General features: G+C 41.6%; 1 protein-coding gene and 1 long non-coding RNA gene across 6 annotated transcripts in view; one reads left to right on the plus strand and one right to left on the minus strand.

Annotated features, from left to right (window-relative positions):
- Positions 1-375: 375 nt before the first annotated feature.
- On the minus strand, positions 376-5,221 carry LOC139080495 (uncharacterized). Its single transcript, XR_011535045.1, has 3 exons — positions 5,030-5,221; positions 1,245-3,117; positions 376-626 (listed from the first exon to the last, which is right to left on the minus strand). It is a non-coding gene; the product is annotated as an uncharacterized lncRNA (long non-coding RNA).
- Positions 5,222-5,373: 152 nt separating this feature from the next.
- The window catches only part of MPP7 (MAGUK p55 scaffold protein 7), a 242,341-nt gene continuing 231,835 nt past the window's right edge, over positions 5,374-15,879 (plus strand). For 2 of the 5 annotated variants that reach the window (XM_070600843.1, XM_070600839.1), the window contains exon 1: positions 5,374-5,689. The gene's annotated coding sequence lies outside the window, so the exon portion shown is untranslated. The remainder of the gene's footprint in view (positions 5,690-15,879) is intronic. The other 3 variants (XM_070600842.1, XM_070600840.1, XM_070600841.1) reach the window with 3 other exon arrangements.

The following is a 15,879-nucleotide window of genomic DNA, read 5'->3' on the forward strand; positions in this document are numbered from 1 at the left end:
TGTTGAGTGTTATATAACTGTAGTTGTAGGATTCCGGCTGACTCTCGTGATGGTACAAAGGTGGCAATGAGTTTGTGTGACTTCCTGCAGTAACAGGAAATCAGATATGAAGACAGAACCAGGGAAAGTGGGAGTTAGTAACCTGACCTGGACAGAGTTAATCATTGATGATAAAGCCCAAGAATCAAACGCCGCCAGAGACAAACCTGAAGTCTAACTTAGGTTTACAAACTTGTAGCAAGGGAGAGCGCTCCAAGGGACCCGCAGAGAGCCTCAGCACAGGAGGAGACAGGGTTATTGCAGGGTGTGCCAGCAGTGGGGAGTTTAAGTAAGATTTAAATAAACTAATGTTGTGATGGAGTCAAAGCAGAGAGAGGCTGTCAATAATATTTTATTAATGTTTAGTGATATTTTTGCTAACATCAGTTCTGGGCAGAAAGGCATATTCAGAGTCCCGTTTCCTTGCACGAATGTGGACTTCTGTGTTCCAAATCTCTGAAGATCTGCCCCTGGGCTGGAAACCAAGGCTGCTTCTCGGTGTCAAAGTGATCCACAGGCTCCCGTCCTCCGGGCAAGAGAGAGTCTTCGATTCTCACTGATTTGCAAACAGCCATGTTTCCGACACTCTATGATTTTAGAGAACAAGATTTCTTAGCCCTATTTCCTTGGTGTTAATTAACGAAAGCAATTTTTCCAGATTCACATTAGCATGACAAAATGTAAAAGTAACATTTTGACGCAGGCATCAAGAGACAATAGATGTGAAATTCTAAAGTAAGTTGCCAGAGGAAGAAGCAAATCTGAAAGGAAATATCTTAAGATTTTATTTTTTTTTCCTCTTTCTCCCCAAAGCTCCCCGGTACGTAATTGTATATTCTTCGTTGTGGGTCCTTCTAGTTGTGGCTCAAAGGAAATGTCTTAGCCCCCTGGTGATTCTTGAAAATCTCTTACTCAAACTCAGATCAGAAAAGGGCAGAGGCAGTGGAGTCTAGGAAAGGATCCATGAAGAAGTTTTCTTTGAAGAAAGCAGCTGAGTCCTACCTAACCACACGTCCAAGATATTCCTCCCTAATCTCAGAGAGGGGGGTGAATAGGACCATGGGGGCAATTTGATTTGTGTTCTCTGGTATTTGGAGTGTCTGACTGTTACCTGAGATATCTAAAGTTGAGAAGCTGAAGGTATCGACTTGAGGCAGCAGTTCAGAGAGAGAGGGCAGGAAAGAAGGAGAGAGAAGACTCAAGACCTGTGGGCTCTGGGAGCCAGCTGCACTTCTCCACCGATGGAGTGACGTATGTACCAGCATTTCCTGAGGACCAGAGGAGAGCCATTCATGACAGAGAGCCGTGCTGGAGATGTTTAAGTCCTGTCCAAGAGGAACACCTGCAGAGGTGTTCTTTTCCGGGAGAATCTGTATAAAGTGGCCTGAGGGGACCAGAAACTGAGGGGGAAATGGCAGCCAGAGAACATTGCATTGTCCTGGTCACGAGACACACAGTTGGATGTTTCAAGTTCATGTGTCTGAGAATATCAGAAAGTACCCAAGGAGAAAGTGCGAACATTAGCCAATGGCCAGACCCAGAGAGCAAAGCCCCTGGGACCAGTACCAGTCAAGCATGAACTTGCTCTCCTCAGACTTCCTCTTCTACTTTCGCTGTGAATTTGAAGGAGGATCTGTGGGGATGAAAAGAAGGCTCCTTTCCCCCTTTCTGAGAGAACCCGGCCTGCTTGCATTAGACCCTAGCTGGGGAAGTGGAGAACAGGCCTCTCTTGGAACGAAGCTTGAAGTGTCCATCAAAATTCACCTGAAAATTTCCGAATTAAAACTGTATGTTGTGGCTTAAACTGATTAAAGGATTTTTATTACCTAAGAGCCATCAGAAGAGAGATGGGACAGCCCAAGTTTTCATCCAGGGGCAGGGCCGATCTCCCATGGAATACATACTGAAGGGACAGTGGTGGGCAAAGCCTTGCCTTCTGCCTGCATCCATCCCATCCGTCCTGCTTGTCCTGCATACTGGTCTCATCTGAGCTGAGAGCAACGTGGCAAGTGCTTTTGCTTCTTACATAAACTGAGGACGAGGTACTTACTTCAGACAGGGACATAGGGAATTAGCAGAAGACCTGAATACAAACGGCAGCTTGAAACTGGAAGAGGCAAGGGTAGTTGTGGTCTGGAAGCCTGTGCAAGTAGAGTGGTTTCAAGACATTTCAGAAAAGCTGGCAATCACCATTGAGGACTTTGGCCTTGGCCTTTGGGCCTCCATTTTAGTGTGAACACGGGAAGATTTTCACCAAATAGAAAATGGAGCCCTGTTGACTAACTATTGACAATGTGTGGGTTATGACGAATGTCTCTCTGATAATCTGTCCAGTGCCTGTTCTTAGGGAACTCTCTGCTCATCAGTAGGAATGGGCCCTGGCAGCCATGTTGGTGGCTCCCCTCCCCCATCACCTCCCTGATCATAAGTGATGGGGGTGGAGGGGAGGGAGTTGATTCAGTGTGCACAAGCACATGCTTGTGAGTGTGAGTGTGTGAGTGTGCGCGTGTGTGTATGTGTATGATTGGGGTAGCTTTGCTGACTCATGAACTTAGGAGCCAGGAAAGCTGTTTTCCAGAAAATAGAGCAGAAGTGTAGAGAGAGGCAGGTTTGAAGATGGAGGAAATTTCAACTGAGTTCCTCTGGTCTTTGCCCTTGGATTCTATAAGATACCTTCTATCTTTTTTTCTTTTTTTGGTGAGGAAGATTGGGCCTGCATTAACATCTGTTGCCAATCCTCCTCTTTTTGCATTAGATTCCCTTCTTGCCAGATGCTAATGTTCTTCTGTGGTTCCCTGGATCTAGAATCTTGTCCCCTTTCACTGGGATGACTCCTACTAATTCAGCTGATTATTTCCGTCAGGATGATTTCCTTGGCCCCTTCAGGGTTGTCTTCCCATAGCACCCTTAATTTCCTTATCACCTGTGTAGTAATAGTTTGTCCAGATCCAGCAGGGGCTGTGTCATACTCATTGTTGTACCCCTACACCAAGCCCATCCCTGGCAAATGGTAGGTTCTTCATAGATCTATGCCTGATAGACCGGCTTAGTGAATGAATGCCCATTTCTCTGGTGACTCTGAAAAAGGGGAAAAAAATGAATGATTTTCTTCCAACATGAGCAACTTAATGTTACCCCTGTCAGGAATCCACGCAATAAAACACAAACTTCTTACCATTGCCTACAAGGCCCAGCCTCCCCCTCTTGAACTGTCTGGGACCAATGCCCTTTTGCACCAGTCTAGCCACAGTGGTCCTCTCTCTCTTCCTCCAACACATCACTTTTCTTCCTCCTTCAGGGCCTTTGCCCTTGCTGTTTCCTCTTCAGGAATGCTACAGCCCTGGAATTTTCCATAGCTGGCATGTTCTCATTTAGGTGGCAACTCAAATCTTAGGGAGCTTCTCCTAGAGCTTTTCTCCTTAGAGTCTTTCTCTATCCCTTTCTAAATTAAAGGAGTTCCCCCATCCCTCAGGTCACAGTTTCCTTTTCTTCTTTGCCCCTATCCCTTTCTGTAAGCGTATCTGTTTATTGGTCCATTATGGGTCTTCTCCTAGTAATGAATAGCTCCCGGTCTGTCCTGTTCAAGACTATACTTAGTAGAGTGCTTAGTTCATTGAAGTAAGTAGTATTTGATGATTAATATTGATTACATGTTTGATGAGTAAATTAATAACCTTTGATATAAATTATTTAATCCCAAAGAAAGAATGTTAATGGCAGAATTTCAGGTATTATCGTGGAAAAAATTTTGGAGTGTTTTTTTCCCAATTTGTTTATACTAGGCAATGCTAAGTCCCTCTTTTTTTTTTTCTTACAGGTTTAAACAGAATTAGACCTCAAAACTAAGTTATTTACTCAGACCACTCTGGAACATATACTTTCAAACTATCATTTAGGATTCCATTTATAACAAGGGTTCTGTAAAAAATTTCTTAGGTAAGAAGGTAACTGTCTTCCGAAGAGCTTGACCTCATTCTGAGGAAAAAAAGAGAGAAAAGAGGATTTGTGCTATTCTTTGTATCAGACTTCTTGTCCTTACTTCTTTTCAAGTTCATGTGTACCTTAACATTCCTTTCCTTCTTTAGGTTTGATTTTTGTCAATCTCCATTTTTTTCACCACTATGTAATTTATGGAGTTGTTGAGGGAATTGCTTCATTTCAAATAGCCTATTTCAGAACCTTATGGGAATTGCAAGAAGGACAGACGGAACAGCAAGGCAGCCAGCGAGGTTGAGCGAGCGTGGTCCCCAGGTGAGCTATGCTTCACCGCCTGCGAACTGGCTAGGATGGCAGGCAGCCTGACAGAGCTCAGATTACTTTAACTCCGGGTCATTGATCTTCACCTCCACTCCCACCTCCTCCCTCAGCTTTCACTTTTCAAAGTCTAAGACACATTTTGAAGTGTCGTCACATTCCTTTCTTTCTTATAATTCCCTGCATTAGCTGAGTTTTCCAATTTATAACTTCTGAATTTCTTTCCGTAGCCTACTTTTTTTTGTTAAAGCTTTATTTATTTTGCACTTTGGATTCTAAATTCTTCCTGTCTGGGAGTTTCCCCATAAGTCTGTTTACAGTGCGATGCATTCTACACTATGTGTTGGATAAATAGTGGTTACTCAAGAAAGATTATTGGGCACGTCAGTCATATTTGTAAAGTTTTTTAAGAGGGCTGAACGTGGCTGATACCAGTACATATTTTTTTGATGGCTCTCGGATGTTGCGTATATTACTGTATTTTCTACTGTTGTGGAAGAATTAGTCCCTTGGATATACTCCAAGTTTGCCTTTACCATTCTCTGCACTTTACTCATTTTCTTTTTAAAAACATTTTGCCCCCCAATTATAAAAGTAACGCATGCTCAATATGGAACACAGAAAGGTGATAAAAACAAAAAAGTCACGCATAACCTCGCCAGATTTCATTTCATGCCTTTTCTTTGCATATGACAATGTCCCTCTGAATCTCACGCAGCATTTTAGAAATACCCACGAGGTCTCTCTAAATCCAAGACACGGTTAAGATTAGACGTTATTCCCTAAGTTCACACGGAAATCGAAGAATCGCAGTAGGATAAGAAAGCTCGCTGCCGGCAAAGGAACCTGGGTGCCTGGGTTCTCTGCAGAGAGACTGCTTGTGGGTAAAACACACACAGCCTTTTCTGCAGCCACCTGGGAACGGAACGGGTGGGGGCGGAGCTTCCGATGATTGAGGGCAGGGGGAGAGCACTGCAGCGCTGTCACCAATCAGGGCTTTGCTTTGTTTTCGCTCATTGACCAATGAGGGAGCTCTGAGGGCGAGGCTGCCTTCAACTCTGAGCCGCCTAGCCCTATCGCAGCCTATCAGAAGGCGCCTCTTACCAAGCGAGCGCGGCGCTCACGCCCCGCAGGCGTTGCGGCCCCGCCCCACCCCGCCCCTCCGGCCGTGGCCCCGCCCCTCCGAGGGAGGGGGTCGGGTCGGTTACTCGCTGGGCTGGAGGTGGGGGCCGGGCTCCCGCTGGGCTCGTGCGTTCTGCGCCCGGCGCGGCGGTGCCGAGCCCGCTGCCTCCTGATTGTCCTTTGCGGCGGCAGCGGTCGCAGCCTCCTTGCCTCCGGGCCCGGGGCTGCAGGCGCCAGAGTGAGCGCACGTCCCGCGGCCGGCAGCCCCGAGCAGGTAATGGGGCTCCCGGGCTGCAGCGCCCATCCGAGCACCGGGCGCGGGGCGGGCGGTGGGTCGGCTCCCTTTGCTGCTCCCGCCGACGGCGGCCGGGCCGAGCGGGGCCGCGCCTCCCGGAGCCTCCTGCCCGCCTCGCGGCGCCTCCGCCCGGGAGCCCGCGGCTGCGGCGGCACCTTGCGGGGAGGTGGGGGCGGGGCCCGAGGGGGAAGGGCGCGGGCCGCTGCGGGCAGGACCCTTTGGGGATCCGGCAGGACTCAGGGGGAGGCGGCTGGGCCGGAGGAGGGCGGGAGGACCAGCAGGTGGAGGGAAAACCGCGGAGTTGAGTCAGAGTCAGCCTCCCGAGGAAAAGGACCTACTGCTAAGTAGCGATAAGCTGAGTGGATTTTTTTTTTTTTTTTAAGCGAGGAACGCGTCTCTACTTGGGTGTTGTTAATTACACATTTTCTGGAGACAGGCGCTTTGCAGTGCGTTTCCACATTAATATTATTTACTTATTATTTATTGTTTTTTAAATTCAAAGTAGCCTTTAGCGAGAACTTGTTTGGGGGCTTTTTCTTAAGTGACAGGTAGACCCAGCAGTGTGACTCACCTTTGTCTGGGCTGAAGTGGGTACGGTGCGATAGGAATGAGGGGGAGGAATGTTGATGAGGAATGCCTGTGCTGATTTGAAAGGACTGTGGGGGTGGGACCTTGTTTCTGTCACTCTGTCATGGGTGGGAGTAGAATTGGGCTTCTTTTTTCTAATTTTCTAAACATTAGCATTCAAGTAAAAAAAGCCTTTCTAAAACCGATCTCTGGGTTTTAGGTTTTAGAGATGCACCTGCAGTCATGCTTTGCAGACAAGTCCTAGGCAATTAATTGCATAATTTGATTTGCTTACAAAGAAGCACCTTGAATTGCAGTTGCCTTTTCTTTGCGTGCTTGGTAACCTTTTTTTTCCATTCATCTTTCGCTCACGAGTGAAATGAAGGTCACCGAGGCTTAGCAGTAATGGCACCGTGAGGGCTCTCGGAGCCGCGTTCTCCCCTTCCAGGTGCACTCCTTTTAGATCTTTTAATTGCGAAGCTCATAGCTCCGCGTCAGTTTTAGTATCCTCCTACTCTCCCGAGGCAAGTAGTGCATAGCATACCCATTTTACAGGTACGTAAACTGAAAGCCTCAGAGATGAAAGGAATTCTGCCCCAGGTCACTTGACTCCTATGTGATTTTATACCTGTAATGGATTTAATCTTGGATTAAGTCAGGATCTAGTGAGGTTCCCACCATCGAGCAAGCTTGTGCATACAGATTTGATCACAGGCACGCGAGTCAGAGATGGAGGTGGTTATTTCCAAGTAAAGAAATATTCTTGTAGGTTTTTTTTTTTCTCCTAGGTTGCTAAGATAGTTTGAATTTCACCAGAAAGGTAGTTTTTCACACAGGCAAAACAAAACCTGCTGGTGCTATGTGAAAAATCTCTATTTTAAATTTTGGGAGGTTTTCCGAATTAGAAAACCTTATTTGTGTTTGCATCTCTAGCTTAGCAGTGGACTTCAGTACTGTTTTCTGAATAGAATTGAGCTAATTAATATGCATAAGGCAGATAAAAATGAGGTGTAATACATTGCGGTCATGACTTATAACTTTGTTTTGGGAAATTTTTACCATAAATTTCGTAGAAGTGTTGAAAATGTAAAATCAATTCTTCCTTACTTAGAATAACTCAGACAAGGGAGTTTAGGGGTTAATGGAGAGCAGGCTTAGGTAGTTGGGAGGAACCTTTGAATGATCTTAAGGCTTGGGGAACTCTAGAATTGTTTGGTTATGTTAAACTTATTAGTCCTCAGGAACATGGAAATGTGTTATGGGTGACTGAATGGAACTCTTCTAATCATGAAGTCATCCCTTATTTTCATGGCAGATGCATCAACAGATGCATGTCACCTGTACATTTTGACATAACTTTTTGTAAAGGACGTAAGGCATCTCTTACAGAAGCCCTTTCTGTCTAGCACTGCTTTTTATTTATTTGTTCTTGCAATAATGCCTTTAATTTTTACCCTGCTGTCAAATTAAAATTTCTAGCACCCAAGCAAAAATTTCCATAAGGAAACCTTTATCATCTGTTAATATGTACAGAAAATGAGTCCTCTCTTTTGGTGAGCACGGTCCTCTTTCAGTGTGGGAAATTGGAGGGAGATTTGGGCTGTTTGTGAAGTATTTTCTTGTGTTCTTACCTAGGGCTTTTAGCCCCAGCGGTTTTCAGGGTCTATGTTCTTTTTTGAAAAATTAATTACACTATTACACAACTTCCACTAGATGGTGCCCTGGGTGCTGCTTATGGGAGATTTCAGTCATTTTTTTTTTTTTCTTATTAGAAGCATTTCACTGACAATGATAGAAATGTACTGCAACTGTTTCTGTGGTAATTGCAGTTCAGACAGAATTGCAAGGAGTGATTTAAGTCACTGTTATTAAATGAGATTATTTGGAACGAAAGGGCAGGCTAAAGTGAAGGAAATTGTTAGTAATTTTAGAAATAACTTCTCCTGAAAAGCTCTCCAGTTCTCCCTGTTGTCAGGAACCCAGCCCAGAGTGCGGATTTATTGGTCCTTATTTATGTACACTTGAATGGTTTTTTTCTTTTTTTTTAGTGGTTTGTATTTTGTTTAAATCTTATGAGAACTATGAGCTGTTTGAGCACAGTTTTGTGCTTTGCTTTTTTAGATTTCTGATTCTTTAAAAGTAGTAGAATAAAGTGGGTACATATAGCAAGATTATTCGATACCTACTATGAGCAAACACTTGTTAAAATTTTTTTTTGTCATGTAAAACTTTTTTTTTTTTCTTGAACACTTGCTTGATGAGTCTATTCTTTTACGAGAGCGTGATTATCAGCCTGCTTCACTTATGAAAGAGAGGGGACCATTCCTTCTCTGATGGTGGGAGCTATTAGCCTTGTTTGTTACTGATTGGATTGCTTGTTACCCATTGGTACAGAAGGGAGGTGAGGAAACAGCTGTTGCTTTGATGAAAAGCCGTACCTGTTTTAGGTATAGAGATGGCAATGTTAATGGAGACCAATGACTAGTTAGGACACCTGCCATTTGAGAGATGTTTTGCAGAAAACACTGGACTTTTAAAAGCAGGATAAGAGCTTAAATGGAAAGGTCTTTGGGTGGTTGGCGTGCGTGTTTATTTCAGTTCTGCCCAGCTCTGGGTGGGGAGGAGAGCTCTGGTTCTCAGGGGATTTGATGGTGATTTGGGAAGGGTGGGGGAAATGAATAGGTGCCATTCCTTCTAGGAAGGTGGCTCCTGGCTGTGCTGCCAGCTCTTGGGAGAGCGTGGGTGTAGGAAGGTGGGTGGTTGTAAGTACCTAGGCAGATTAAAAAGCTGCCTGTTTGTGGGCTTCCCAGAGCTCTCTGCTCCTTTGATGACCTTAATCAAATCAAAAAGCATCTTCAGTCAGGTTTGTAGCTGTCTTGTGGTGCAGACTTGGGCTAGTTAACTCTTCAGTCTTCTGATTTATGTTTTTAATTTTTAAAATAAGTAGAATCCTGAACTTTATGAAATTAGTGACGAGTTTGCAATTGAATAGCTTAAAAGAGTTGCTTGGCATATGGTAGGTTCTCAAAATATGGTAGGTGCTTGAATGTAGTACTTACTTCTGATGCTCCGTCTTCCACTCCTTTTAGAAAAAGACTTTGCTAGAAATTAGGCAAACTTGATGCATGTTGAGCTGTATTGCTCAGATTGAGCACTTGGTTAGGGGAGGAAAGGAGGCTCCCGGTCTAAATATTTCTTTGAACAGAGATGGATCAGGCAGGATGCTGTGAAGAGCCATCTAGGTAAGGGGCAGAGAGAACTTGAGCACTTTTTCTGTGCTCGATAAAAGCGTCTGATTAGTTTTCGTCATGATAAAAACTTACTCTTTGAAAGACAGTATCTCTATGTGTGTACTTACAGCAATTTGAATCTTGAGAATCAAATATTTCTGAGCGTTGTAACTTCTTTTTTTTAGCAATTTGAAGTTTGTTGAAGAAATGTAAAAATTTGGAGTTGAGCCAGAGTTAAAAAGGATTATGGAGCTATGGACTAAGGTTTATCAAGCTTCTACTGCTGATATTCAAAATATTTATTTCCTCTTCCTAATATGGCTTCTGATTGGACTTCTGAAGTTTCTCTTTGGACCTCTGTGCTCTTTTCATGTTTGGAATTTCACTCAGTTCCCAGTAAGGCCCATCAGAGCAGAGTTTTTTTCAGGTGGTCTAATCAGGGTCAGCTTAGGCATTTTGTCGGGTTTAGCGGGAGAGTTGCTGTGCTGTGGGCAATGAGGAAATGAATTCATATTATTCTGATTTATTTAGAGTCACTTTAAATAGGATCAAAATTTTACATTTTGGAATTTTCAAAATGGTGATAGTTTCACCTTTAACATATGTACATTAAGTTGAGTGTGAAAACTAAAGACCAGTGGTTCTCAAACTTCAGCTAGTCTCCGAATCAGCTGGAGATGGTTCTCAAACTTCAGCTAGTCTCCGAATCAGCTGGAGAGCTTGTTAAAACTTGGGTTGCTGCATTCCATTCTCACAGTTTTTGATTCTATTTGCACTTCTAATACATTCCCAGGTAATGGTGATGCTGCTGGTCCAGGGACCACGCTTTGAAAGCCGCTGAGAATATTCTGGGGGGAATTTAAGTGGAGTGCTTAGAAACACAGGTTTTGAGGTTTGAAAGATCTGGATTTGAACCCTTGCCCTACCACTTCCTAGTTCTTTGACTTCAGGCAAATTTCTTCTCTCTCTCTTTTCATTTCCGAAGTGGAAGTGATATATTATTATTTTGTTGTGAGTATTAAATGAGCTCAAATGGGGGTCAAAGCTTGTAGAACAGTGCCTGGCAGTTTGCAAGCGTGCGATAAATGTTGGCTTTTAATCATAAAAACCAATTCGTGTATGAAATAAACAGAATCCTGAATCTTAGAAATTTGAGGTATGCTCTTTAAGGACAGAAACTTTATTTTTATCCTCATTTCGCCACACTGTGCTGTGGAAAAGATATATGAGTACTCAATTTCTATGTAACAAATGAGGGAAAAGTTTGTGGATCCTAGTAGTTTTCCAGAAATGTTTGTAAGAGACAGTATATTCATATTGATGGTGCCTTTTTTTTTTTTTTTCTAAAAAGGTTGAATTCTTTGGTCAAAATATGTTGGATTCTTGCTATAGTCGTTGTAGTCCACACGTTATATAACAGGAGTTGTAAAGGTCAATCCTGGGAGTTAAATGGCAGAAGTTCCTGAAAATCATCTTTAGAACAGTTTCAGCTGTAGTCTGTGACTTTGTCTTGATGACCCCGAATGCAGTTCTTGGATTCTTCGCCCAGTTTGCTGAATGCCTGGTGAGTGTTCTTTCTGCAGATCTCTGAGAGCCACTTCTCTCTGGTGATCCTCTGAAGTCGCACCCCGCCTTCCAATTACTTCCTGTCACAACCACCCATTTTAATTCTGTTGTAGCTGTTGTCACACTCTTATCACTTTATTTACTTTTTATTGTTGCCTTCACTAGAATATGAACTCTGTGAGGGCAAGGACCTAGTCTTTGCTGATGTGTCCCCAACCTGGGGCACAGTACCTGCTTTACAGGCACTTAATGCATACTGGTTCGATGAAGGAATGAATGGATGAGATGGGGACTCTCCTTTGCTCCCTCCCCAAATCGGGTGTGCAGGCTGAAGTTAACGTTCAGATCGTGGCCCATTATTGATTGGTCTAGGCAAAGCTCTCATTCTGTTGTATCTTTTCCCTTCGTCTCCTATCCCATTCATGTTCTCTCCCCGCCATGGGACCCTCTCTCGGGCATATGTGTAATTTCCTTAAGTACTGTCAGATTATTATCTGGAATGGCTGGACTAATTTACACTGTCACCAGCTGCTGTCCCCACATTCTTGCTGGCACTTGATATTTTCTGACCTTATAATTTTTTCCAATCTGATGCAAGAGATGGAGCAGTCTGGGCACAAAGTGATATGTGACTGTCCTTATTTGCAATTCTCTGATTACTAATGCAGTTGAGTAGCCTGTCATGTGCTTATTAGCTGTGTGAGTTTTCCGCTTTTGTGAATGGGTATTTATTCTTTGCCTCTTTTTCTGTTAGATTTTCTTATCTTCCTCCCTACTTTTCTGCCCTAATTTACGGGAAGTTTTTTGGTATGTTCTAGATGTTAATCTTTTGGTGGATTTTAAATGGAGCAAATATCTTCTCTTAGTTTTTTATCTGTCAGGTTTTTTCTGTGAAATCCTTTATTGAACAGAATCTTTAATTTTGTTATAGTTAGATCCATCCGTTTTTTCACTTTCTGGTCTTATTTAGGAAATATTTCTCCATTCTTAGTTATCAAAGGTATGTTTCTACAGTTTGTTCCACAGTGGTTTTTGTTTTTATTTTCTTTACTACCACTTGTTTTTATATCTTGGTATCTAGAAGAGTGAGTCTCACCTGTGTTCTTTTTCAAAATTATTTAAGCCAGTGGTTTTCAACCCAGGCTTTACACTAGAATTAACTAGACAGTTTTTCAAAAACATGCCTCATTTACCCCAGATCAACTGAATTGTGTCTCTAGGAAGTGGATTCCAGTACTTTCTAAAACCTTCTCTGGTGATACTGATGCATAGCTATAGTTGAAACCATGTATCAAAGATGTGTATGTTTTTTCACTAGAGTTTAAAATTTTTCTTCATAATGCTTTTATGTCTTTTTTGTTAGATAATTCCTAGATACTTCAGTTTTTGTTTCTGCCGTGAAGGACATTTTTTTTGCTATTGTATTCTCTATTCTGTTTTTTTCTTGTGGAGAGAATCCTATTGATATATATGTCTCTCTATCCTGATGTAAATCAATCAGCTAATCTAGCTATCTGTATATAATATATATTTTTGGGCAATCGTGCCGAACTCTTAATGTGTTTAATGGCTAGTTTTTCTTTTGGATGTTCCATGAACATGATTATTCCATCTTTAAATAATGGCCATTGGTGTTTTTCCTTCTAATTCTTATTACCTTACCCCTTGTATTTCCTCGCCTTATTGCATTTGTCTAGACTTGTAGTGATGCGCTGAAGAGTAGCAGAGAGGGTGGCCTCTTGATCACTTTAATACCTTAAAGGAAAGTAATCTTTGGTTTAGCCTTTAACTGGAAGATTTCAATTTTTAAATTGTATTTGACTTCATTTTTTTTTTTATTGTTGTGACTTCATTGGTTTAAAAAATTGAGAAGCACAGAATTATCTTGCTGATTTTGGTAAGGCAACTGTCATAGATGGCATATATCTCTTAACCCTGAAAAGTTACAGTTGTGTGTACTGAGGTTTTTAAATTAAATATTTGAATTATTTTTATCAGACTTTTCCAAAGTAAGTTATGTGTAATGACTCTGGTTAGTTGAAAGCCATCATGTGTTTGGAAAAACAAAGTAGAAATTGTTATGTATCTTAAACTGTGTGAATTTTTAAAATTTATTGAAGTGTAACATATACCTAGAAAAATGCATATCCTATATGGATATACTAGGATATGCATATGTGCTAATGCATATATCCTAAGTGTGCAGCTCACTGAATTTTCACAAACCAAACACTTGGCGATGCAAATAATCCATAATCAGTTTATAAATCAGAATTGGAGTGAGTTTATTGTGAGCCAGCTTCGAGGACTGTAGCCCAGGAGTGAACATTCCTAAGGAAGGAAGTGCTCCAAAGAAGTGGGGTGACAGAGTGGTTGTACACTGTCTTGGAACAAAGAACATACATCACATATCACAGGGATATCTCTTTTACTACAGTTACAATATGCTTTGCTGGCACAGCAGGTCAGTGGTCACAAGGTGAACACAGCTTATTGGTAATTCATCTTTAGTTTCTGAGAAGAAATGCTTATCCTTAAGGAAATGCCTACATGGGAGGAGGCTACATGCCTATCTTTGAGGGCATCATTCTTGGCTTTGGGACATTGTAAATGTTTAAAGCACATGTACAATGCATGCTCACCAGGCTGTGTCAGGCCTTTTTGGCCAAACAAGGTTAGGCTGAATTAGTTTTGAACCTAATGGCTTTCTCATATAGTCTAATATATCCTATTGCTTTTTATTTATTCATTGCACTCGTGAGTAACCAGCACTTAGGTGAAGAAACAGAACATTAGCAGGACCCCAGAGGTGCCCTCCTACTCATTTCCTTGAACCTGACTTGTAACACTACAAAATAATACCGGTGGTAGTTATTAGTCCTGGTCTGTCACTTGGCTCCTGCTGGGCTCCCAACGTTTGGTGTTTTGATCAAAGCGAAAATCAAAGTCATGTCCGAAAGCTCATTTGAATGAGCACAGCCTTGACCTAAGCTCCAGTCCGTGGAGCTGGGTTTTCAGACTTTTAGTTTCAGCACCACTTCACGCTCTTAAAATTAAGAACCGTTTTGTTTATGTGGGTTATATCTATCAGTATTTACTGTATTAGAAATGCAACCAGGAAATTTTAGAGTATTTATTAATTCATTAAAAAATAATAACCCCATCATATGTTAACATAAATAACACTTCGTTATGAAAAATAACTTTATTAAAATAATTGAGAAGAGTGGCTTTGTTTTACGTTTTTGCAACTCTTTCTAATGTCTGGCTTAGTAGAAGACAGCTGGATTTTCACATCTGTTTCTGTATTCAATCTGTTATGATTGGTTGTTTGGTTAAAATATATGAAGACAATCCAGCATCATACAGGCCTGCAGTTGGAAAAGAGGAGTATTGTAGTGTTTTTTTTAGATAATCGTGGATATTCTCTTAGATACTACTCCAAAACTCTGATGATTTCTTAAAATTTAGTTATAGATTGGAATCTGAACCTATATCAACAAACTTTTCTCCCTCTATTACATTTAAATCTGTTGGTCTATCTTGTACTTTGAATCTTTTACCCATGCATGATTTGGAAAATATTGGTTCATGGAATTATATAAATCTTCCAAATATTGGCATGTTTTTTATGATACCATTTGGAAAAAAAGCACATTTGTTGAAATTGTCATTGATCCTGTCAGAAAAACCTTTAAGTATTGAGAAAGCTGTCATGTTCCTGGTGGCAGATATAATTTTTCCAAAAACCTAGTCTTTTGCTCGAAAACCCAAATTTTTATCATGGGCAACCAATATTTCAGGTGTTTTCCTTGAAGCAACCAGCTCACTTTGTTCATTTTTGAGAAAATGTCTACCAAATACCCAACTTTCAATACTTAGGTTGTCTTTCACTTGTTATTTATATAAGAATGATATTCTGTGGGGAATAAAAGAACTTTTAGTTCAGCTTGCAAATCAAACAATTGGCACAATTTCTTTTCTTTGAGATAATGTCATACTTCAGTGTATAGCACAAATTCCTATATGTGCTTCCTATTTTATCACACAGAATATTAAAAAGATATGTATTCCAAGGTCAAGATTTCACACAATTGTTATTTTCAGTGTTTCATCAAGGGCATTCTTATGTGGAACTGGTGTTTTTTTCACTCATAGTGGTGGGGACTACAATGATTCCCTGTGCAGTTGGTGCCACTGCCTTGATCCATGTACCGTGCTGTAATGTCTTCAGTGCAAATGTCAGTACAGTGAAAATCGCAGATCACCTCTCAGCATTATGATAAAAGTAGTTTTGATGTCGTGGATATCCTGAAGGGCTCCTGAGGACCCGGGGTTGCATGGATCACTGTGAGAACAGCTGGCTGATAGCATCTCTTGCTGGTACAGTTGAGGGCCAGCTCCTCATACTCATCTGTCTTCCTGAGGTTGCTGAACAGGATCTGACTTCTTGTTCACTTATTCCTGAAGCTGTCTTCTTAGAAGTAGGGGCCTGCTACTTCTTGGCTCAGCCGTGCTGTATTTTTCCAAGTGAAAGAAAGTTTAGTACTAGGAAAGAAAATATTTCTGAGGTCAGCAACTTCAGACCTGTATGAAGCTGTTAATTTTACTGTCTTATCACAGTAAATACATCTGTAAATATGCTAATACTTGGCTGACCTTCAACATCTTTTAAGATGAAAATTATCGCAAAGAGAACTTGAAGAAATGTCCTGTACATTTATCGAGAAATATTTATTTGGTAATGTCATCATCATTGAGAAGAATTATAACAGGTAGTAGCCTGTTGTAACGCTTTTAGTTTAA

This window comes from Equus przewalskii, chromosome 30 (genome assembly GCF_037783145.1).
Source record: "Equus przewalskii isolate Varuska chromosome 30, EquPr2, whole genome shotgun sequence".
Taxonomy (NCBI): Eukaryota; Metazoa; Chordata; class Mammalia; order Perissodactyla; family Equidae; genus Equus; species Equus przewalskii.